This window comes from Manis pentadactyla, chromosome X (assembly GCF_030020395.1).
Source record: "Manis pentadactyla isolate mManPen7 chromosome X, mManPen7.hap1, whole genome shotgun sequence".
In the NCBI taxonomy this organism is placed as follows: domain Eukaryota; kingdom Metazoa; phylum Chordata; class Mammalia; order Pholidota; family Manidae; genus Manis; species Manis pentadactyla.
The window spans coordinates 46597610-46621081 of NC_080038.1; the positions used below are offsets into that span (position 1 = coordinate 46597610).

The window sequence follows — 23472 nt, forward strand, 5'->3', positions numbered from 1 at the left end:
CCAGCCTTTTTGCCTTTGTTGGCATACACTTTACTTCCACTTGTTATAAACATCACACTATATTGTTATTGTTGCCCTAAACTCTTCATTTATAAAGTTATTTTTAAAATAAGAAAATGGGTGGTTTATATTTATACACATATGTATCATTTCTGGCACTTTTTCTTTCTTTGTGCAACTCCCAGTTTCCATCTTGGTATCATTTTTATTCTATGTGAAGAACTTTTAAATATTCTTATACCATGCAGGTCTGGTGATGAATTCTCTGAGTTTTGCATGTCTAAAAAAGTCATTATTTTGTCTTCATTTTTTCAAATATATTTTTTATTGAAGTATAGCTGATATACAATATGATATTGGCTTCAAATATACAACATTGTGATTCAACAGTTATATAGATTATTAAATGCTCGCCCCAAATAGTGTAGTTACTACCTGTATTTTTTCTGTCAATCACTATATCAATGATGTTGTGTTGCTGTTTTCTGTTGGTTTTGAAGAGAAATGTGCTGTTCAGGGATGGAAGTATAGTATAGGGAATGTAGCTCATAACATCGTAATATATTTGTATGGTGACAGATGGTAACTACACTAATGGTGAGCCTTTAGTTATGCACATAACTGATGAATCACTAAGTTGTTCATCGGAAACCAACATAGTATTGTATATAAACTATATTTCAATAACAAAAAATGATTATAATAAATAACAGTAAGAGTTCAGAGATTTCTTTAAAGTCATTTAAAAGGAACCGTTTTCTCAAAGTCTTAAAGTGTATAACTATTTTCCAGCCTCCATTCTAAAATCTTTCCTGAGAGTGATGTTTCAAAAAGAAAAAAAGTGAAATGTGCTATTGTAGTCTACCTTTCTTCCACTTATATAATGAGTGCTTTTTCCTCTGCCTTTAAGATTTTCTCTTTTCTATAGCTTTTTAACATTTTGATTATAATGTGCTTTGGTGTGTTTTTTTCTTTATATTTCTTTTGCTTGGGATTCACTGAGCTTCTTGGATGTGGATTTATGATTTGCATTAAATTTGGAAAATCTTCAGCTATTATTTCTGTAAATAATGTTTTGTCTGCCTCCCACCAGCTACTCCAATAATGCATATCAGGCTACTTGAAGTTGTCCAGCTGCTTAATATTGCTCTGTTCATTTTTAACAAGCTTTCTTTTCTTTTCTTTGCGTGCTCCATTTTGGATTTTGAAAAAAAATCTCATCATGTCTTCAAGTTGACTATTCTTTTCTTATAAAGTGTCTTATCCATTATTAATCTCATCCAGTGTATTTTTCTCTCGAACCATGTATTTTTCACCTCTGTTGATTTGCTCTCTACTGAGTTTATTTTTCAGACTCAGTTTAGGTCTTTTAAAAATAGCTTCATATTTCCTAACATGCTCACTCTTTCCACTCTTGCTTTAATGTCCTTGTCTGTTAACTTCACCACCAGTGTTAATTCTGGGTCTGTTACTATTGTTGATTTTTCTCATTATTCGATGCATTTTCTGCTTCTGTGCAAGACTAATATTTTTTTCTTGGGTGCCAGACATCTTGAATTTTAAATTGTTGCATACTGGATTTTATAATAATAGTGGTAATAATTCCTCTAAGTGACTTTGAGATTCATCCTAGGATGCAGTTGAGTTGCTTGGAAACAATTTTATCTTTATGAGACTTGATTTCAAGCATTATTGGATGAGACCAGAACAGTGTTCTAGTCTAGAGCAAATTTTTCTGACTAGTGAGGTAATAACTAGCTGAGAACTCTACCCAATACCCTGCATATTTTGAGGTTTTATCACCCCTGGCAGGTGAGAAGTTGGAATATTTCCATCCCTGTGTGAGCCTTAGGGTTGTTTCATGCATTCCTTTTTGGTGGCTCTTTTCCTGGCCTTGGGTAGTTTCCTCACACATGTACACTGACAAGAATTCAGCTGAAGACTCCAGGGACACTTTCTGCAATTTCCAGAGCACTTTCCCCCTCTTTCTCTTTCCAGTTCTCCCTGTCCATAGAGCTCTCCTTTCTTTGGTCCTCTGCTCTAGGAAACCCAGCTGACTTGGCCTCCCTGTTTCCTCAACTCTGACAGACCACTGGCCTCTGTTGGGGCTCTCTCTCCTTGAGCTGATGCCCACAAACCCTCTCCAGGCAGTAAGCTGGGGAAATTGTAGCGCTTACCTCATTTTTCCCCTTTGCTCAGGTATCTATGTCCCACCCTGCTTTTATTACCATGACTAAAAATGGTCTCTTACACTTTTTTAGTTTTATGAAGTTGGAGGGTAGACCCCTGCACCAGACCTTGTCACTCTGTCATGGCCCAAACCAATTTCTATTCGGTCTTGAATTAGGCCTTGAATGCCATGTTAAGAGGATGTGCTATCTTTCTCATATGACGTGTGTGTGTGTCTGTGTGTCTGTGTGTGTGCGTGTGTGGTGTGATGAAGAGGTTGAGGGAAACTCCCGAGGCCCTGTCAGTATAAAGATGTAACAGCTGTTGCTATCCTGACTATTACCACCATTTATGATGAGGAGGATGTTAGAATCGTGGCTACAGCATGTGCCACGTGGGTACCATTTAAAGAGCATCTGCCACTAGAGGCAGAGAGCATGTTTTACGTCAGTACGCAAAGTCAGAAAGTGCAGTGTATGAATCCAGGTGTGCCATGGACTAGCGGGGGGGACCCTGGGCAAGTTGTCTAACCCCTTGGTACCTCAGTCTCCTCGTCCACTAGTCTCTTAACAGAATCAGGAGTGAATGTGGGCTGTTGCAGCCACTCAAAGGGGAGAGTGCCAGGAAGGATGTGAAGGGTCAGCTGGGTCTGGCGGCAGACAGTCCCTAGAATATATATAGGACCTCAGCATGCCCTGCCCAGCAGTGCAAGGAGAGGTGGGTGTTGCTCAGGTCAGCCTTGGCCATGATCCTACCAGCAGCTAAGAGGTCCCTGGAGGACAAGAACCATGGGGCGGATTCTCCAGCCCGCAGGACGTGCACGGGGAGGAGTGGCTCACTGAGACTGAGAGTACTGTGAATATCTAGTCTTTCCACTTGGTGTTGTGGATACCACATTTCTCTCAGGGACTGTGCAAATAGGATCTTTATTTGGCTTTGGCTACCTTTGTGACATCAGTGGCTACCACTGTCACTGAGGCTGCTGGGGGTGGGGCACAGCAGGGAGCTATGGGCAGGAGCTCTGGGAGCAGACAGGCCTGGGCATGAGTACTGGTGTTTCTCCTCTGGCTCTGCTGAGCTTGAATAAGGCAGTTAGCTGACACACAGGACATCAGTTTGCTCATCTGTAAAATGGCAGTTAGCCCTAATAACCGCCCCTCAGGGATGTTAGGACTATTAAAGGAGTTACCGAATGGTTAGACAGAGGCTCTCTGCAAGCAATGACAATGACAAAGCAACAGCAACACTGGCCAGTGTGTCTCTGATGTTTATTATGTGTCCAGCCCGGTGAAAAATCTTGCTGGGATCATCTCATTTACTCTTCACAGCAGCCTGGGAGGATTGATGCCCTTCCCACAGTGGAGCAGACTGAGGCACAGAGAGCAAGGGATTGATCCCCAGTAGTCACACAGCTGATAGGAAGACAGCAAGCTGAGATCGGCACTCAGGGAAACTCCAGAACCCGAGCTCCTGACCACTGCCAGGGATGGGGTTAGGGTGTAGAGGGGTCCACTGCAGACGGGGTCTTTCCTGGGGCTGAAAACTGGAGGAAGGAGTCAGAGTGGACTGCTGAGGGAAGTGAGTACAGGGAAGACACACCAAGTGAACAAATGGGTCAGAGGGCAAGGGATGATGCCTACCACATGGTGGGGATTGGAGTGTCGATCCGGGACCCTAAGAATGGATGAGACAGTGGCCCAGGATGAGGGTCACAGGGGCCATCACTGGCTGAGAACAGGGAGCCTTCTGTAGGTCTGGATAATAACTCCTGAATTAATTCGCTCATTCAGTCACTCACTCATTCTTTCATTCATTCATTATTTCAAAAGGCATTTCCTGAGCTCCTGCTCTATTCTGAAAGGGGTGCAGAAGGGTATCACAAAGATCTGCCTCATAAAGCAGCCCTCAGACCCAATCCCACTCCTACTCTCTCTATATGGCTTATAGAGAGGTAGACTGAACCACAATTTTGTCAATCTAATTCGTTTCCACCATTAAAAGAAAAAAAGCAGATGACAAGAACTCAGACTTTCAGCTTCTCTGGGACAATCACAACCTCTGGCTACTCAGGAATCTTATTCCTGCACAAGGAGAGTAGATGGTGGCTGTGCTGTGGATGTCCCCTCAGCTAGGGGCATACAAGTACCCACTCCAGAGGCTGATAGGCAGGAACAGTTATCATACCCATCATGCTGCCCTTCCTCACCTAGATGACCTGGTTCTCTTATGTACACTAACTGCCAGGCCCTGGGTCATGTATGTTTGAGAACTCTGGTCCTAGACACCCTCCAGATGCCCTCACACACCACTGCTCTGGGGGTACAGATACTGTTTTCATGACATGACTTTGCTTTATAAAGAGTTACTCAAATAATGCATAAAGATTGGCCGGCAGCAAAAGATTCCGTAAGTACCTCACTACACAGACTACACAGGAATGTGCCCTTCCTCCACATTCTCTCCCCCCTGGACCTGCCACCGGGGTTAGTTCTCGGTGCTTCCTTGTTTCAAACATATTTTTCTGTGTTTAAACAACGCACATCCAAACAAACACACACACGCACACACACACACACACACACACACACACACACACACACACACACACACACACACCATAAGCATCTCTTATTTGCTTCCCTTCCCCACCCCGCATAAATAGCACATCCTGAGGAAGATCTCTCTGCTCAGCACAGCCTGGTCCCTTCATTCTATCTCATTGCCTGTGGGTGCACCATGGTATGACCTGAACCCCTCATTGTTCACTCACCATCCAGCAATCATTGACTGTTAATTGACATTCAGAGGTTTTCTTCTGATTGCTTGCTCCTACCTTCCTTGTACACACAACTCTGTTCATGAGTGTGTTTACTATGCATTCTTGTAAGTGAAATTGCTGGGTCAGATTTCAGTCATTCACTAATCATGCAGTGACTGCCTACTATGTGCTGGACACTGAGGAGACAGGATACAGGACAGACAAATGTCCCTGCGCTCAGAAACCCAGCTTTGCAGGGATTTCTCCCCTCAATAGATGCTGCCACGATGCTGTCCATCAGTGGCACAGGAGAAGAAAAGCTTATTCACTGGCATCCTCCCACCATTCTTTGGGGCAGCTCTGCTGCAGAGGACTGGATGCTTACACCTTTGCTGCCTTCAAGGTCTCCAGGATCTGGTGCAGAGATTGATCATCTGGGTGCACTGGGGGTCAGGGAGGGCGGGAGAGACTGGGAAGGGCCTTTTCACTAGTTCTGGGTGGTGGAGGGATATGGGAATCAGAGTCCACCTAGTTGTGTGGGAGAGAGGCTGACCATAGTTAGAAATGCAAATTCTTGGGCTCCACCCCGTCACAGAATCAGAAATCCGGGTGGGGTTGGTGGGAGGCGTCAGCAATGTGTTTAAACAGGCCCACCAGGTGATTCTGATTCGCTAAAGTTCCACGTTAGCATTGGAATCCCCAGAATAATTCATGAGATATAAGGATGAAACAGCCCCTCTGGGGTATCCGCTCCTGCGGTGCATGGGGGATGAGGTTTGAGGATGTAACTGTCGAGGCCAGAAGGTACCAGTTGTGGGTGCAGAGATGGAGCAAACCACTGCGGGAGGTGCTACAGGGCGGGGGCCGGGGGTGGTCAATACAAATACTGTGTATGGAGGGACAAGAAAGTCCGCCCCACCCCAGGGCGATCAGGCCCAGCCTTTGACAGAGGTGGACACGCATTCTGGGACTGCCACGGTGTCCACGCCCACCTCCTCCACAGGTGCAGGACCCGGGAGCCCGCGGAGCCGCAGTGGGTTGGTTGTGGGACCAGGACAAGCAGGATCCAGGGCTGCCCTGGGCGGTCCACCCGAGGCCGACGGCTCTGGCTGTTGCCCAGTACTGAAGGATGGATCCCCAACTCCCCTCCCGGCGCTGGCACAGGCAGGTGCTGCGGTGGATGGGCAGGAGTTGGTGGTGCTGGGCTGGGGCCTGAGCGCTGGAGGGCTAGGGGAATCAGGCCCCAGGGGCGGTCGTCTGTCCAGTCAGCAGGTTGAAGACGCTTTCCCAGTCAGTGGCTGGGGTTAGTGGGATCACTCCCCACGTCAGCTGGTGCTCGAGTTTTAGGGAATCATTGATCTGATTTGCAGTGTCCTAAGCACTTAGGTGCCATCTCATGTAAGCCTCTCTAGGCCCCTTGGAGGAAAACCCTGTCACCCACCCATGGGGACACTCCTGCCCAGAGAAGGCAGGTTACGTGACTTGGGTCGTCCAGCTCTGTGGGGTGGGGGTGGGGGAAGGACAGAACCCGTCCAGATGCCAGAGCCCAGGACGGCAGCTGGGGCACTCCTCAACTTCAGGCTGCCCCAGTTGACCCCTCCCAAGGTCCCTTCCCTGTGCTCACAGACCTAGCTCTGCACCGTGGCATCCCACCTCCTGAGGGGACACCCACTGGTGCTCCTCCTGACAGAAACCCTTCTCCTTCCCCCAGCCCTCAGGAGTTGCCCTGGACTCCCAGACCTGAGCAGCAGGTTCCTCTGGATTCTTGAGAGATTTTCAGTTCTGCCCTAACGGGGACTTCATGACTGACCCCTGTGAGTGGGCAGGAGGGACATCTGTCCTGCCCAATGTTCTGCACTTGCAGGGAACAGTGGGGTCCAGAGGAGATCCTCTGTGGCAGGGCTGGGTGCTGAGTGAGGGAGAGAGGGTATGACTGAGGGTGGTGCATAGAGGTGGGGCAGGGGTTAAGGAGGCCCCAAGAGTTGAAGGAGAGGCCTGGTGCTGTGAGGGCAGGGGGGATTGGGAGAGAGAGAGGAGGTACGGCAGCTGCCACCAGGAGAGGGAGGTAGGGGAAAGGCTAGGGATGCTCAGAGGGATTTAAGGGGGGGGTTTTCCACGGGCAGTGTGAGGGGAAGACCTCTCCTCTCTCGAGGATCTAGTACTCCACAGTGGATGCCGAGAGATGGCAGAGATGATAGGGTCCACAGGTCTCCTCCTGACGATCTGGGATTCACTCTAAATCCCCCAAGGGGCAGGTTGCTGAAGTTGCCATGACCACAGGGGACCAGGGTTGGTCAGATGATGGTCATTCCCAGGACCCAGACACGACAGATCACTCTCAGAACCCCTTTGTCCCAGAGGCCCTCCCCATCCCTGGAGAGAGCTGCCTTCCTCAGGACTGTTAGGAAGGAAAAGACTCGGCTTGGTGTCGCAGGGAAGTCAGATATAGTGAGATGAGAGATCAAAGTCAGGAAAGCAAAATAAGTTTTAATACCCTCTGCAGAGAGTAACAGAGCAGGCCTGCCTAAGATAAGACAGGCAGGCCCGGATGCTCATTCTGAGGCTTCTTTTATGTGGTTTTGGCAGGGCAGAGAGGTCCTTGATTGACAGCGGTCAGCTCTCTAGGCTTGTTCTGATTGGTGAAACGGGGACAGGGGCTGTGCTGTGCCTGTGCCTCTCATGTTTCTTATCTGGGGGGACCCTGGACATTTCCCGAGTCACTCTTGGACCCTGTGGCTTCATCTGAGTAACCATTTGAGTAATCTCTGGCTTTCTGGCTCTATTTCATCAACTTCCCGAGTCATCTTTGGGGGGCCCTTTCTCCTTTCCATCCCGCTCATTTCTGTCTTTCTGCCTAACAGGACCACACGGTGGAGACTCCAGACAGTGGGGACTGCAAGGTCTGAGGCCTCCCCCTCACAGATGGACGGAACAGACACTCACAGCACACACAGCAGCCCTGAGCTGAAGATTTGGGGCTCTGTGACCCAGAGTGCAGCCTGCAGGCTCCCTGGGGAGGTGGGTAAAGCCTGGAGCTGAAGAGCAGCTGTTCCCTAGAGCAGGAATTCTCAGAGCTGGTTGGGTTCCATGTCCTCAGGTGAGACATGTTTGAACTGTGTGTGGTTGGTGGCTAGGATGAGGGGTCTCTGAACTGTTTGTAGGTGTCTCTGTCCCAGGGCTTGAGGTCTCTGAACTATTTGGGGGACATCTTTGTCCAGAGGGTTGGATCTGAGCTGTCCATGTATCTTCATCCGAGAAGACTTTTGAGAGAAAGGTGGGATGGCCCTTACTTTCACAGGGCTTAGCACTAGACCTGTGATTTCAGGTTTGCCATGATCTCTCCCATGCCTGCCCTGTACTGCAGAGATGAACGGTTAGGACCGTCACCCTCAGGGAAGGCAAATCATCAGTCATGAGCAGCTGGTGGGAACCTGTGATAATAATACTGGTAAGAACAATAACTGCTGACATCACCCCCACCCTTGCTCCAGACCAGCCCCTGTGACAAAGCTATGTACACATATTAACTCAGCTAATCAGCTCAACCCCTGAGGAGAAGATCACCATTTGCGGATGAGGAGCCTGAGGCCTAGTGCAGATGGGAGATCTCAGCTGGCAAGGAAGGCAGGAACAGGATGTAAACCTGGGCTCCTGGAGGAGGGAGGGGAACGCTCAGCACAGCCAAGGCCGGGTGGGAGTTGACCGGGAAGGGGGGAGGGCGAGGGCGAGGTTTGCCCAAAGCCATGAGGACCCTGTAACTGATCACTGTCAGGATGTGTGTGTAGCTGATGCTTTCACACCCTGCTTGATATTTGATGTGTGGCATGCAAACCTCACATTACCTGTGCAGCTGCCAGTGGGAAGGTAGAGAGGTGAGTCTCCGCGCAGGTGGGGACATGCCTCAGATTAACCGATTTGCACAAGGCCCCACGGCAAATCGGCAAATCTACACATCCCCGATTCCCCTTGCCCCTTTTGGCACTGAGATCGGCAGGAGGGTAGACGAGGGCTTGAGGGGTGTGGGATCCTGTATGCAGCCTGAGACTCCCCATATCTGGAACGTGTCCTTGTCCTGATGCGCGGAGAGTCCTCATGTATGTCAAGGCAGTGTGAGGGGAAGATTGGGAGAGAGAGAGGAGTGACACACACTTAGTCCCAGGCCCGAGGCAGCTGAGTCTTTGCCTAGAGACAGTCCCATGGGAAAGGGCGGGGCATCCTTTCCCATGGAGAGACAGGCTCGTCATCCAGTAGCAGGGCTGGGGCCCATAGGCAGGTGTGAATTCAGTGGGGACAGTGTGCTGCCAGAAATAGTCTCTGTCCCTGCCTTTCTAATGCTCTTTCTTTCTGTCTTCTGTGCCCGTTGGTTTGTCCCACTCACACACTGGCCTGGTGTACCTCACTCATGCCCTGAGGGCCCTTGATGGCCTCTCCTGCAGGTATCATCCTTTGACATGGATCTTTGTGGGGAGCCCTTGGTGGGTTTCCCCTAAGACTATGGGATTGTCCAGGAAAGGCATGTTCGGCTGCAGAGGGGTGGGGAAGGGGTTCTTCCTTGGGGCAACCAGGAGCTCCTCCCCATACATTGGGTGACCCGGGCCTCCGGCCTCCGAAAGGGGCATGGGGCTTCTCTGTTAAAAACCCTCCCGTGGCTCACTCAGGGTAAGTCGAAGTCCCCACTGTGGTCTAAAAGGCCCTACGTGGTCTGGCCCCCATTACCTCTCTCTCCTCATCTCCTGCCTCTCCCTCTTGATGGTGCTGTGCCAGCCACACCAGCCTCCTCACTGTTCTTCATACACGCTGGCCTGAGTGCCACCCCCTCACTTCTCCACTGGCTTTACCTTTCTCTCTGATGCTTTTCTGCCAGATATTCATCTCAAGGCATCCTCAATGTCACAATTTTAGGAAGACCTTCCTTGACCACTCTTCCTAGAAACGCACCCCCCCCCCCACTTCACCTTCTGATTTAATTTTAATCTCAGGAATTACCAACACCTGACAAATTACTTACATTTTTTTTTTTAGCTGCATGATCCCAATAGAATGTAAGCTCTGTGAGGGCAGGGATTTTTTGTCACCTCCCACAGGGCTGTATTCCTAATAGTATTCCTAATAGTGCCTGACATATAATTTGGGAAGAAGGAATGAATGAAGGAGAGAATGGATGAATAAACGAAGAGTCGTGGAGAGAGGTACAGCTAGATAGGCTGAGGGTTCCCGCTAGGGAACATGGTCACAGGTGAAAGGACAGTGACAAAGCCCCATGGTCTTTATCTCACCACCTCTGTGTCCTTGGGGCCCCTGGGAGACGGCCCCTTCCCTAACAGAACAGAAGGGCCTGCTGTCCCCATCACCCATTACTGACAGTCAAGGACAGAGGCCCGCTCCACACCAGACCTCTGACGCCAGTCGGGAGCTCTATCCCTCCTGCCCCTTGGGGGACTGTGGCTGGGTTCCCCGACTGCTGTGCAATTACCAAAGGAGGCACAAGCCAGCACAGTGCCCGACACATGGGAAATGACGCTCCCTGTTATAAAGGTGGCCACTGCGGGAGGTAAACTTCACCTCAGGAAGACTTTCTCCCGAGTCCAAGACTACACTGACTTTGCCCTCCCACCCTTTGAGGACCAGCCTGGAATGGTCCATGAGCATCCGCATCGACCAGCTGTTCCCCATCCTCACCACCAAGGCGCGCGCGAGACGGAACACTTCAGTCCTGGAACATACCCCTGAGGAGCACGGAGGAAGCACCGCCCACTCCGGGAGATACCACTGGGGAGGAGGCGACCGTTTTTGGAATAATCCGTTGTGAGTGTGACAACACCGAGGGTCGGTTGACACCGCGTGGGGCAGCAACCACGTTTCCCAGCGGAGGCACTAATGCTCTGGCCGGGACCTTCTCCATTCCCACCACTCCATTCTCTCGGCTCATTTCAGCCCGTGTGGACACCTGGTCCGAGGCTGCACCCTTCATTTTTCACTTCTCTAACGCCACCCCTTCTTTCCTACATGGTCACGTCCAGCTGGGAACTGCAACCGGGCCAGAGATCGGCTTCCGGATGTAGGAGGCGGGATCAGAGGCCATACCGAGCGGTGACTGGTAATGGCGAGGTTGCCGATGAGCCTTTCCGGGGCTCCGAGTGACTCCGGATGGACGTCCTCCCTTAGTCCCGCCCTCCTTCTTCGCTTACCCGGTTCCTTCGGCCGGCTGGCTGGGGACCGGCGCGACGAAGTCGGAGCAGGAACTCAGGGTGAGGGGGGTGGGGTGCGCTTGTGGCTTTTCAGAGCGTAGAGTTTTTCTCCGAGGTGGACTGCTCACCAAGTGACTGGCCCGAAGGGGCTGAGGCCGCTGCCCCGGAGAGTGGCGAGGTTCGGCGCATTGGCTGGTCGGTAACCCGAGCCCGACGCTGGATGCCCGGAGTGACAGTGCAGTCCGCACGTGAGCTCTGCAGTCTTCTTTAGCCCTAACTCAGTCACAGGCCCAGGCAGCCGTGTTGGGCAGCGCACTGTGAGTCCTACAAGTGCAGTTGATACCGGGGTTTTGTTCACGAAGCCGAAGAATGAGCTTCACGAACACCCAAGGTAGGAGAGCAAAGTACAGGCTTTTATTTAGAAATAAAGTGAGAGAATAGAGCTCCTAGCTCACGCCAGGAGGGGACAAGAGAGCCCCTAGTGGTGCGTTGTCTAGGGGGTTTAAAGACAGTTGAGGATTTTTCGAGAACATGAAAAAAACTTAGGGGTGTGGACCTGCAGCACCTGCCCTGTCCTCAAGGTGGGCTGGGTCAAAGTCTGATTGTTAGGGCTGACAGCGGTGTCACGGGTTATGCTGTTACCCTTGCAGAACACTCAAACATTCCAGGCCAACTTGCTTCTGGCCTTTTGACCTTTAGCTGATCTCACTGAAGATGTCTATATTCTTAGGTATCTTTCCCGAGAGAATTAGTGTGACTTTGACTTTGCATAATGCTTAACAGAGTTTCAATGGGGACTTCTTTGCCATTGTTACATTGCTCTGACTGTAAATATTCCGCCCTGCTTTTCCCGGAGGCCCTCACCCTTCTCTGACTACACCCCTGGTCCCTGTCTCCATTCCCCCCTCTACAGATGGAGACCCTAGCTGCTGCTAGGGAAAGGGGGCGACGACCGCTCTGGCTGCTTCATGTTGAGAAGGGGCACATAAAGGGTGCAGTTAGGTCTCCATCAGTGGTCAGTTGAGAGGGCCTCGGAAGATGGGCGCTTCTATTCCAGGTTGCATTTCTATTACTATTTGCAGTTTTGTGGCTTCTAGGCAAGATAGAACAAATTGTGTTATTAGGTTAAGTAGCAATATCTGGAGTTGGATTTTCCATTCTGGAGGGACATACTTGATGAGATTAAGAATGCATGGTTGAATATGAGAACTAGAAATAGTAAAACTTTAATTGAAATGATAGGAGAAAACTAAAACACCTGGAAAATCATAGCCAGATATTTTGAAGAAGCTAGAATTCTGGATCTAGTTTATGTCCCAATGACTATGACTAATATTAGGATTTAGTATGGATAAGGCTGCTTTATTGAAACAATACTTTTCTCTAAAATCACCCTCATTTTTATTAGAAGTAACCAGGTTAAGAAAATAATTAACACTTGGCTTTATTATTTGCATAAGTGCAGCAAGAAGAGCAATTGATTACATAGGCTCTTTTCAATGTGCTTTGTTGGAACTTTTTGTAAGGAATTTCAGATTGAACTTTTAAAGGCCTCTTGAGGCCAGAAAGGCCAGCCAGACTTGCCATCAGGTTTTGCCTGCAGTACCTGTAGATTTGGGTGAATTCTTCTCTTCTCAAAGTCGAAGACATCCTGAGGTTCCTGCACTTACCAGGAAGTGGCCTTCCTTACTCACCTGGTAAGGCTGCTGGGAACCCTATAAGCAAGGTACCAGGCCAGTTCTTCCAAGGGGCTTTGTTGGCTTTGTAAAGTCAGCCTTGGTTCCTTAAAGCTGTTCATATCTGAGCTTTATGCACGTGTCTCTCAGGTATGACATTCCAGTCAAAGCCTTGGTAGTATAACCTGTGTTCTTAATTGGTCCTCTTACAAAGAAAGCAGGTTCTTATTGAACTTATGCAAATAAACATACTGCCATGAACTATAAAAATAGTCACTGAAAGTTTTTAAATTCTGGAGAGATCAGGTAGAGAGAAAGATAAGTTTCAATTCTGCTTATAAAGATTAGTCATTTAATAAACTGTTGTCAGCTTAAGAGAAAAAGCTTAAAACACTTTATCAGCAACATTTGAAACAAAAAGCCACAAAGTCATCTTCCTTAGTTTACTTAATCTTATGCAACCAATACCTGTTCTGCTGAAATCTAGTTCTTTACTAGTTTAGGAGTAATAAAACAGTGATTATAAATGATGAAAGACTTACAAATGACAATGGTTAAAGATCTGATGAGAGCTTACTGTAAGACAGTTGACATAAGGAAATTCAGGTATTTCTGTAACACAAAACATGCAGTAACAAAGTTTAGCATCATTCCCTTTGACAGTGCTTTCCTGGTAATTAAGCAGGTAATTATATATCAGATAAATAAGCCAAATTAGCCAAATAACTTTTCCTCAATGAGAAAAAATTCTTCTGACATGTTCCAGGGGCCCTCTGGAAAATATCATTTAACTAGAGGTAAAAGCACCTTTTTGCATTTTTTTTTGTACCTGCTTAAATAGGATTATAGGTTGCCATGAAGCAATACTTATCCATTTAACCAGAATGACAACAAAGTACCTCAAAGGCAAATAAAGAAGGTTACACAGTTGTTAGCAAAGTTTAGCTTTTAGTCCTTTTAATATTAAGATCTCATTTTCTTAAATACTCCGACAACTCACTGAGACTTTAAGCATGAGAAACTGCTTTGATAAAACAGAGAACTCTGCAATCTTTCAATATTAAGAGCAGACTAACAGTTAAGAAAACTCTGTCTTTTTAACTGAAAACAAAATTCTAATTTTGCTGTGTACTTGATACCGAGACTCATTCGCTTTAATTTTATATAGCATGACCATATTAAATTCTCCCACAAACTTTCTACAACCTTCTTTTTACATTTAGAGTTCTCCCTCTAAAAAACAGCTGTACTTTAGAACAAAGTTACTTTCTTTTATCAAAACACACATTCTTTAGCATGCAGAAATGTTTTCCTTATTATTTTAAGTAGTTTTAATTAAAACTTAAAACCATTAGGTACCTTAATTTTTAGTGAACACTGAGAAGCAGGCTATTGTAAACTGTTACACTAGCATTCTTTAGATTGACAAATTTGTGAACATTTTTGTTTGAGAGGGCATCTGTCATATTTATTGATCAAATGGTTGTTAACAACAATAAAATTCTGTATAGGGGACTCAATGCACAATCATTAATCAACCCCAAGCCTAATGCTCAACAGTCTCCAATCTGCTGAAGCATAATGAACAAGTTCTTACATGGTGAACAAGTTCTTACATAGTGAAGAAGTTCTTACATGGTGAACAGTGCAAGGGCAGTCATATCACAGAAACTTTCGGTTTTGATCATGCATCATGAACTATAAACAGTCAAGTCAGATATGATTATTCGTTTGATTTTTATACATGCAAGATAAAGGTAGAAAACATAATGTAGTGCTGTAAGAGGGCAAATGTAGATGATCAGGTCTGTGCCTATAGACTAAGTATTAGTCCAAGCTAGACAAGGGCAACAAAACATCCATGGATGCAGAAGATGTCTCTCAAAACAGGGGGGGTGAGGTCCTAAGCCTCACCTCTGTTGATCCCCAACTTCTCACCTGATGGCCCCCCTGCGACTGTGCCTGTCTTAGGTTGTTCCTCCCTTGAGGAATCTTACCCGTCTCTGGCTAACCAGTCATCTTCCGGGGCCATACAGGGAAATGTAAAGTTGGTAAGTGAGAGAGAAGCAATATTCTTTGAAAAGGTTAGCTTTTTACTTTGCAGATTTATGCTCTGTGGCTTCTATGCCCAGCATTTGTCTTGAGGTATCTTAACCACTTGGAAGAATTATGATACTCGGTAATTTTCGATATGAGGCACAAATTCTACTAAAGGGTTGTAATAAATTTGTGAACATTTTATAATTTCTGTAACCATGAGCTTTACAGCACAATCTCTCACTAAGCACAAAGTATATCTTCTTAACTTAGCAAAACTTTAAGGTTTTAGGTTACCACAAAGATTCTCAGGCCGTAGGTAGGTATACACACTGTAACACACAATTATTAAGGTGTTCACTTGCCACACTTATTTAGTTCACTCATTCCTAACAACTATGCCAGATTACTTACAAAAACCTTTACTGAATATTTGACAAAGTCAAGCCTCTAAGCATTTTATTCTTGAAAGAGTTAGCAGATAACATCAACTTAAATGACTTTAGGTAAAACTTAGGCAGCTGATAACCATAAGGACATGTCCATTTCAGTTCAACTTAAATTAGCATTAATGCTTAATATTTTCTATTAGAATTTTCTGGAAATTTTAGAATGCCCAATTTTCACAAGCGCTTGTCTTTAAATCAATTTCATTAATACCATCCGGAGGTAGAAAAATCTTTCATTTACACACAAACATACAGATTGAGACATAATGACTACAGTTGGCAACACTTTTCATAAAAGAACATATACACAGACAGATAAACTGATACAGAGATTTGAGTTACTGATATCCAGTTGCCTTTCCTTTTAGCTTATTTGACTAAAAGTATCTCAGTTTTCAAGAATACACTCTACGGGCGAGCAGTTTAGTTTATATAACTGGGTTAAGGTTTAGATGGCCCCAGACTGACAGGGCTGATGAAGGCTCTGAACTGATAGGGACTGTGTGTCTCTGGTGGCTGGAAATGAAATGCAAGTACAATTCTAGCTCCAGTCATTTAAAGCCAGGCTGTATTGCAGAAGATAAATTTCTTCTGTTTCAGGGAGTCTAGTTTAAAAACCTCCCAATTTTTGAAGATAATGAACCCAATAAGTAGAATAGACTTCCACCAAAATAATATAGAAAACTAGTTCCATATTGTAGTAGTTCATGGGACTTTTGACTATTTTCCTTCCTTGCATTAAAACAAATTTAGCTGCATAACTTTATATTGTATACTTCTCTCAGGGGCCAAGCCTCTCCATTAGAGAGCTTGTATTGAGGCTAGGCTTGTGTACAGAAGACAAAGCACTTATTCAGGGTCTGGGGGTCAAATTTGCTCCCAGTTGTTTACAATGCAAGCTAGAGCTATATCTGGCTTTAAACTTGAAGAGGAAGCTCCCACCTGGAAGAGAGAAAGAAAGATGTGCGACAACTGCTCGGCCTTTCTCTGTGAGGGCGTCCCCTCGCCTTGGAGCCTGGGTGACAGTGGTCAATCACCTCCTCTGCCAGGCCTATTGGATTTAACCACTCCTTACCAGCGTGGCCTGTACCTTGCCTTGATTCCCCTCTTGCCTTCCCACTAAGCAAGAGTTGCTTCAGAGCCCTGGATCTAGTGGGAACCTCACCAGTATGCTCTTACTTTACGCCTTTGGGAGTCCTGAACCAAACCCTAGTTTCTCTGCACAGGCTTTAGCATAGTCCTCTCAGGCTGCGGATAAGGAAATGCCTAGCCCCAGGAAGACTGTCTCCAAGGAAGAGAGATCAATAGAATAGAGCCATGGCTAGAATTTAAACGGGGCCATTTACATGTACAATTATGGACGGGGGTGTCTGTACTCAAACACCAGTTTATGCCACTGCCTGAGATTTAGCCAGTCACCCACTATAACAAATCTGATCTGTGAAACAAGAGGTTGGGGGTCATCTGTGACTCTCCTATAGGCAGCAGCCTAGCCGGAGGTTCACTCAGCATCGTCGGATCAATCGGCTGGAGCCGAGATCCCAGGGCCACTGCCTACTAGTCCGGTCCGCCCTCGGAGTCCACAGATTAGCATAGGAAAGTAGGAAATTGGCTCAGCCACTCCCCGACATTCCCGTCCGTCCAGAGGGGGGGAATCAAGGAGCGGCAGACACCGGGAAACCTTTCACCCGAGACTTAAGACTGGTAGCCGACGCTACCAGTGGCTACCAGTCTTAAGTCATCTTTTAAGTGGCTAACAGGCGCCCAGACACATTTTTATGAGATAAAAAGTACAGCATTTAGTCAGGAATAAGAGCGAAGCATAGGTCTCCTACCTTGCGGTGGTGAGCATTGGGTTCCGTGAAATTGATGAAGTTAGGAGAGAGTTAGGGGCGCCCCCTGCCTCACTGAGGCCAGGGCGGCCTGAAAAAGCAGGCTGGGAGTCAGAGACAGAGAGACAGTCCTCACGGATACCCAGTAGGGTTGTCGGGGTCTGATTCCAGACACATGGACCTTTGAGAAGCCGCTGAAGTGTAGCCTCAGCCTAGACTCTCGCAGTTGCCGACAGCCTTCCTCAGTCCCTCGCATCTGAGGAGATGCCTCTGAAAGGGAATCCTGGCCTCCACTTAGCTGACATTCCCGGCTCGCAAGGGAGATGGGGGATCCACTGAGGGAGACGCAGGGGAACCTGTCGCTTGAGACTTTGAGATCGGCAGCCAGGCTAGTCCCATTTAAGTGGCTGACAAGCGACCGATTTTGTGTGCCATAGACAGCTTCCTTCTATAGGGACAGTGAGAGAAAAGGCAGGCTTGGATGCCGATACTCACCTCCGAAGTTATCCCCGGCCAAGCCCCTGAAGATGATGCCGGGGTTCTTGTTCACGAAGCCGAAGAATGAGCTTCACAAACACCCAAGGTAGGAGAGCAAGGTACAGGCTTTTATTTAGAAATAAAGTGAGAGAATAGAGCCCCTGGCTCATGCCAGGAGGGGACAAGAGAGCCCGTAGTGGTGCGTTGTCTACGGGGTTTTATAGGCAGTTGAGGATTTTTCGAGAACATGAAAAAAACTTAGGGGTGTGGACTTGCATCACCTGCCCTGTCCTCAAGGTGGGCTGGGTCAAAGTCTGATTGTTAGGGCTGACAGTGGAGTCATGGGTTATGCTGATACCCTTGCAGAACCCTCAAACATTCCAGGCCAAGTTGCTTCTGGCCTTTTGACCTTTAGCTGATCTCACTGAAGATGTCTATATTCTTAGGTGTCTTTCCGGAGAGAGTTAGTGTGACTTTGACTTTGCATAATGCTTAACAGTTTCACTGGGGACTTCTTTGCCCATTGTTACATTGCTCTGACTGTAAATATTCTGCTCTGCTTTTCCCGGAGGCCCTCACCCTTCTCTGACTACACCCACCGTCCCTGTCTCACAACCAGTTAACGACGTCCAGGGAGAGCCTTGGAGCGTGCTTGTGTCTCTGCCTAGGAAATAGTGTATCCGGCAGTTTGGGGATGCCTGTCGTTGGGTATGACATCACACACGCTGTTTGGGTACATTTCCTCTTTGGGGGATTGTGAGTGAATGGGGGTATTTTATCTGAGTGGATTTTGTACACCATGGTATACGTTCTCTTGGGCTTTGTGTGCCTATGTATCTAGGTGTGCATTTTCTGCGCTTTTAAGCTTTTGTGTGTCTCCCGGTGTGAGATCTCTGGGTAGGTGTCTGCACCCTAGGGGGTGAGGTCTGTGAGCTGTTCGTCATTCTGGGTCCCAAACTGATGTCTGTGAGTTGTGTGGTGGTTGTGGTGGTGGTGGTGGTGGTGGGGTTAATCGTCTGAAAGTGTGAAGTGTCTGAGCTGTTTGAGGGTTTGTGCCCAGGGTGTAGGTCCTCTGATTTGTCTGAAGACTTTATCTGAAGGTTATGTGATGCTTCTGAGTTATCTGAACTTTTGTCTTTCTGTTTGGGGGTTCTTTGTATTAAGTTAGGAGGTGACAGTGTGGTTTGGGAGTCTGTGACTCAAGGTCTGAGCTCTTTGTGCAGAGATTTCCAGAACCTGTTTTAGGTCGTGTGTTCAGTGATGTGTTCTAGGTGTCTCTGAGTATCTGGGCTCTTTGGGGTCTGTATCTCAGGAGTAAAACCTCTTCGCTTTTTGCTTGTGAGGTCTCTGTCCCAGAACCAAGGGCTATGGATCCTGGCAGATACGGTTCCAAAGCCTGGAACCCCATGTCCTGGTTGTGTGTCGTTGGGCAAGTCGCTTGTCTCCCGGAGCCTCAGTATGTATCATCGCTAATAAAATGGGGCCGGTGCCCACCTTTGTGGGTCCCTGTGCATCTTAGCACTGCGTGTAAAGGGCCTGGCTCCCAGCCAGTCTTCCACAAGAGTTATCTGAGCACCTGCTGTGCACCTGAGTGTTGTTCTTGGATACAGAACAGAGACTACAACAGAGAACAAACTGACAAAAGTCCCTGATCTCATAGAGTGGCCAGGAAATATGTAACCCTTCCGAGGGTGGCAAATGCTCCATGGAAAGATATGAAGGAGGATGTTATTATTTCATTCAGGGTGATCAGGGCAAGTCTTCCCGAGAAGGTGATGATTGAGCAGAGACCTGGAGGAAGTGCAGGAGCAACGGAGGGATTACCTGAGGGAAGAGCACTGCAGGCAGAAGGAAAAGCAAGCGCAACAGGGCTGAGGGAAAATCCACCTGGTGTGTTCCTGGATATCAGGGAGTCCTGTGAGGCCAGTAAAGCCCTCATCACCAGGCTTGGCACACAGCGCCCATTGAAAGGTGTCTGGTGTTGCTGTCTGTGTTTCTCCCACGGCCTGTGAGGGAGGTGGTGTCATGCCCATTTCACAGATAAAGGACCTGAGGCTGCAAGAAGCGGCCCGGGTCTGCTCTCCTGCTCACCCGTGAAATTGCTAAAAGAGGGGTGAAACCTTCTCCTCCATCATGAGAGACAGAGGGCTTGGGTGTCAGAGCTGCAGAAGTACACTGTCCACACTGAATGTCAGCCAGCCCGTCCGTGTAAGTTACAATAGGGGAGTCATGCCCCTCATAACATTTCCACTCTTGATGGAGGGCAGGACCTTAGGAATGAGAAAGAATAGGCAGAGCAGAGAGGCAGGAAGGGGAGGCTGGGGGATGGTGAGAAAAAAACACTCTGTCTTCATAATACTGCCTGGAGTTGGCCCAGTTCGCCTTAATTGACTGATGGTGTAAAGATGTATTCACCTTTCCCCCCTCCCGTCCTTCCTTTCCCTTCCCTTCTCTTTTATGCCCGAGCAGTTGGGTCCTGAGGCCTTTAGGTACAGCAGAGCAAGGCCAGCGTGTGTGTGTAGCAGCATCCCAGCCTGGGGAGTCAGAGCCCAGGCAGAGTGAGGAGAGCATCCACATGTAGGAACAGGCTGCAGTGGGTGACAGAGCTCAAGGTGGTAAGAAGGATGTCCTTGGGGGTTGGGAGGGGAGAGGGCTAAGTGGCTGGAGCCTGAGTTGGGTGTGGAAGTCCAAGGTTGAGGATGGTTCAACAGAGCATGTGAGGAGGGCCTCTGTGGGGAAGGGATGGCTTGTATACATTGGAATTCATCAACTCAGTAGATGTGTAAGGGTAATGGGAACCACATCTGTCACTTTTGGAAAGGAGCGTTTCAAATATGGAAAGGAAGAAAACTGGAACAAATTCTGAGCTGTTCTACTGGAATTGGAGGTCTCCATGTGATCTCACGGTTTGCAATATGTGTGTGTGCATATATGGATAGATTGATAGGTACAGAATCCAAAGTTTCTGAAAACAGTAATGTCCCAGTAGTAGTAAGTACACTTAGCCCCCAGATCTGAGCTTCTGAACACTATTCTCCACTCAATGATGGGTTCCCAGGCTGGCGGAGGGAAAGGATAAATGAACCTGGCTCAACTTGTCATTGTTAGTAGTAACAATGAGTTCAAGGAATGATGGGGGGGTGTCAAAAGGACGTACAAAATAGCTTAATGGGTCTCCCACTGGACATACTCGGGATGATTTTATTTTTCTAGCTTTATTGAGATATTATTGATATACAACCTAAGTAAGCTTAGGGTGTACAACATGATGATGATTCGATACACATACATATATTGTGAAATGATTACCACAATAAAGTTACCTAATGCTCTATCCCCCATGTGCTTACCATTTTTTTATTCTGTGGTGATAACATTTAAGATCCACCCTCTTAACACCTTCCAGTGTACAATACAGTATTGTTAATTATGCTCATCACTCTGTACATTGGATCCCCATAATGTATTCATGGTATAGCTGGAAGTTTGTGACCTTTGACCAGCATTTCCCCCAGCCTCTAGCAACCACCATTCTAATCTCGAATTTCTATGAGATTGGCTTTTTTAGTTGCCACATATGTGAGAACATACAGGATTTGTCTCTCTCTGACTTACTTTACGTAGCATGAAGCCTTCAGGGTCCGTCTGTGTAGTTGCAAAAGCAGGTTTTCTGTGTTCATGGCTGAATAATGTTCTGTTGTGTATGCATACCACATTTTCTTTATCCATTTATTCCTCCGTGACACCTTGGTGGTTTCCATATCTTGGCTGTAGCTGCATAGTAAATCTTAAAATTGGTGTTACTCTTCCAGTTTTGTTTTTGTTTTTCTTTTTCAAAATTCTTTGGTTATTCTAGTTTCTTTGCCTTTCCACATAAATTTTATAATCAGTTTGTGTCTATAAAACTGTCCTGCTGGGATTTTTCATTGGAGTTGTATTAAATCGATGGATGCATGTGGGGCCTATTGTCATCTTAATTATATTGAATTTATCAAACCATGAACACTGTATGTGTCTCCACTTATTTAAGTCTCTTTCTGTTTCCCTCCTCAGCCATTTTGTAGTTTTGAGCATACAGATCCTGTATATGTTTCACTAGGGTTTCGGGGGAAGCTGTTGTAAATGGCACGTGCAAATGTTTTTTGTTTTGCTTTGCTTTGTAATTGTTCATTGTGAGCATATAGAAATTTGCTTGATGTTCTGTGTTAAGCTTGTATCCTGCAATATTGCTGGATTCGTGTATTCGTTCTAGGAGTTTTTCAAAATGGATTTGGTGGGCTTTTCTATGAAGATAATCCTGTCATCTGAGAATCAGAAAAGTTTCATTTCCTCCTTCCCAATCTGTAAGCCATTTCTTTCTTTTTATTTCCTTACTGGAGTGGCTGGGACCTCCAGTACAATGTTGAACATCAGGGGTGAGAGGACATATCCTCCTGGCCTCGTCGCTGGTCTTAAGGAGAAAGCATTTAGTCTTTCTCCTTTAAGTGAGGATGGACGGTTTAGGTATTTTTGCAGATGGCCTTCATCAGGCTTGAGAAACCATTCGCCTGCTTCTGGTTTGCTCAAGGTTCTTATCATGAACGGCTTGGCTGTGGGGGAAAAGGATCCAAATGTTCCCCAAGGCGACCCTTGAGTCGGCCAAAAATGTTAAAAGTTTGACTTGCTCTCTCCTCCAAGTGGGAGGAAAAAACTGGGCTGGAGAAAGTTTAGCCGAACTACAGGCGGAGGAGAGGGGAAAGCGCTCCAGCCTTTTCTGCAGCTTGGCTGCTGTTACTACAGCACCTCCTGACATTGCAGCCAGCATCTCCCCTGGCCTCTGTGTGGTAACCTGGTAAGTGTCAGTTTACTGCTGGGGGTGTGGGTCAACTTCAGTGAGGGGTGGGAATTTTTTAAATGGCTTCGTACGTGGCATCCGAATGCATGAGAAAATTGATGTGAGGTGTTATTAGGCAGTGTGACCCTTCAGTGCAGGTGCCCCCAGCCACGAATCAGTCTTTTCCAGCCTACCTAGTGGTAAGCAAGAGAGACTGAAGGGGCAGGATGTAATGTAAACCCATTTAAAAAAATTTCTTAAAATTCAGGATTTTGTCCTGACCAGTTCCTAAACATGATGAATGTTTTGTAGTGAAGTTACAGAACATGTGTTCTATAAAAATAATTTCATCCCTCTTGCATACAAGCCTTCCACACAAAAGGTTTGGAAGAAAGTAGGGAGGAATTAATGAAATGTGAAGTTTTGATTTCAGAATTGAATACGCTGATTTTGTAACAGTGGAGAAAACACAAACCTGGCCTTGGGGAGAGTCGGAGGGCAAGAGTAAGGACGTTAATGACCTCTGTGTGTCCAGATTGTTCTGGAAAACTTTGTATTTTTCCTAAAGAAATACTCCCACGCAGCCTTTCCAAGCTGCTGTGAGCACTTTGAATTCAACTGACAGCTGAGCCTACAGTCACACCTGCCAGAGCTCTGGCTGTGGAATGGCAGGTGGGGCCACAGCTCCTAGACTTGACAGGCAGAGCACCTCCACATGTCTCCCACCCTCGGAAAGAGGGTGAGCTGGTGTCGTGGACAGATAAAACTGTTTGGAACTGACTGCCTCCAGGCAGTCCCTCCGAAACCATGGGCTCATATGGGTATTGGAACTGGACAGGGAGTGCTGGACCTGGACGGGAAGGTTCCACGGTGGGAGGCCACCCTGGGGCCCTGGTAAGCTATACTGCCTGCCTGGTGCATGTCCTGCTCCAGGCACCCTAACGTGTATAAACTCTGTTTCAGCAGTACCACATGTGCCCCCTGGGAGTGCACTTCCTGGGTTTGTGCTCAGACTATGCAGACACCACCTCACCAGAAAGGCTTTCGGGTCAGCTTCTACTTCCCAACCGGAG

At 47.2% G+C, this 23472-nt stretch overlaps 1 protein-coding gene across 15 annotated transcripts in view; it reads left to right on the forward strand.

The window, feature by feature from the left end:
• The first annotated feature begins 11070 nt into the window (after positions 1-11070).
• The window catches only part of FAM156A (family with sequence similarity 156 member A), a 45619-nt gene continuing 33217 nt past the window's right edge, over positions 11071-23472 (forward strand). For 6 of the 15 annotated variants that reach the window (XM_057496139.1, XM_057496140.1, XM_057496141.1 and 3 more), the window contains exon 1: positions 17547-17692. The gene's annotated coding sequence lies outside the window, so the exon portion shown is untranslated. Of the gene's footprint in view, positions 11507-17546; positions 17693-23472 lie in introns of those variants that run through there. The other 9 variants (XM_057496152.1, XM_057496151.1, XM_057496138.1 and 6 more) reach the window with 7 other exon arrangements.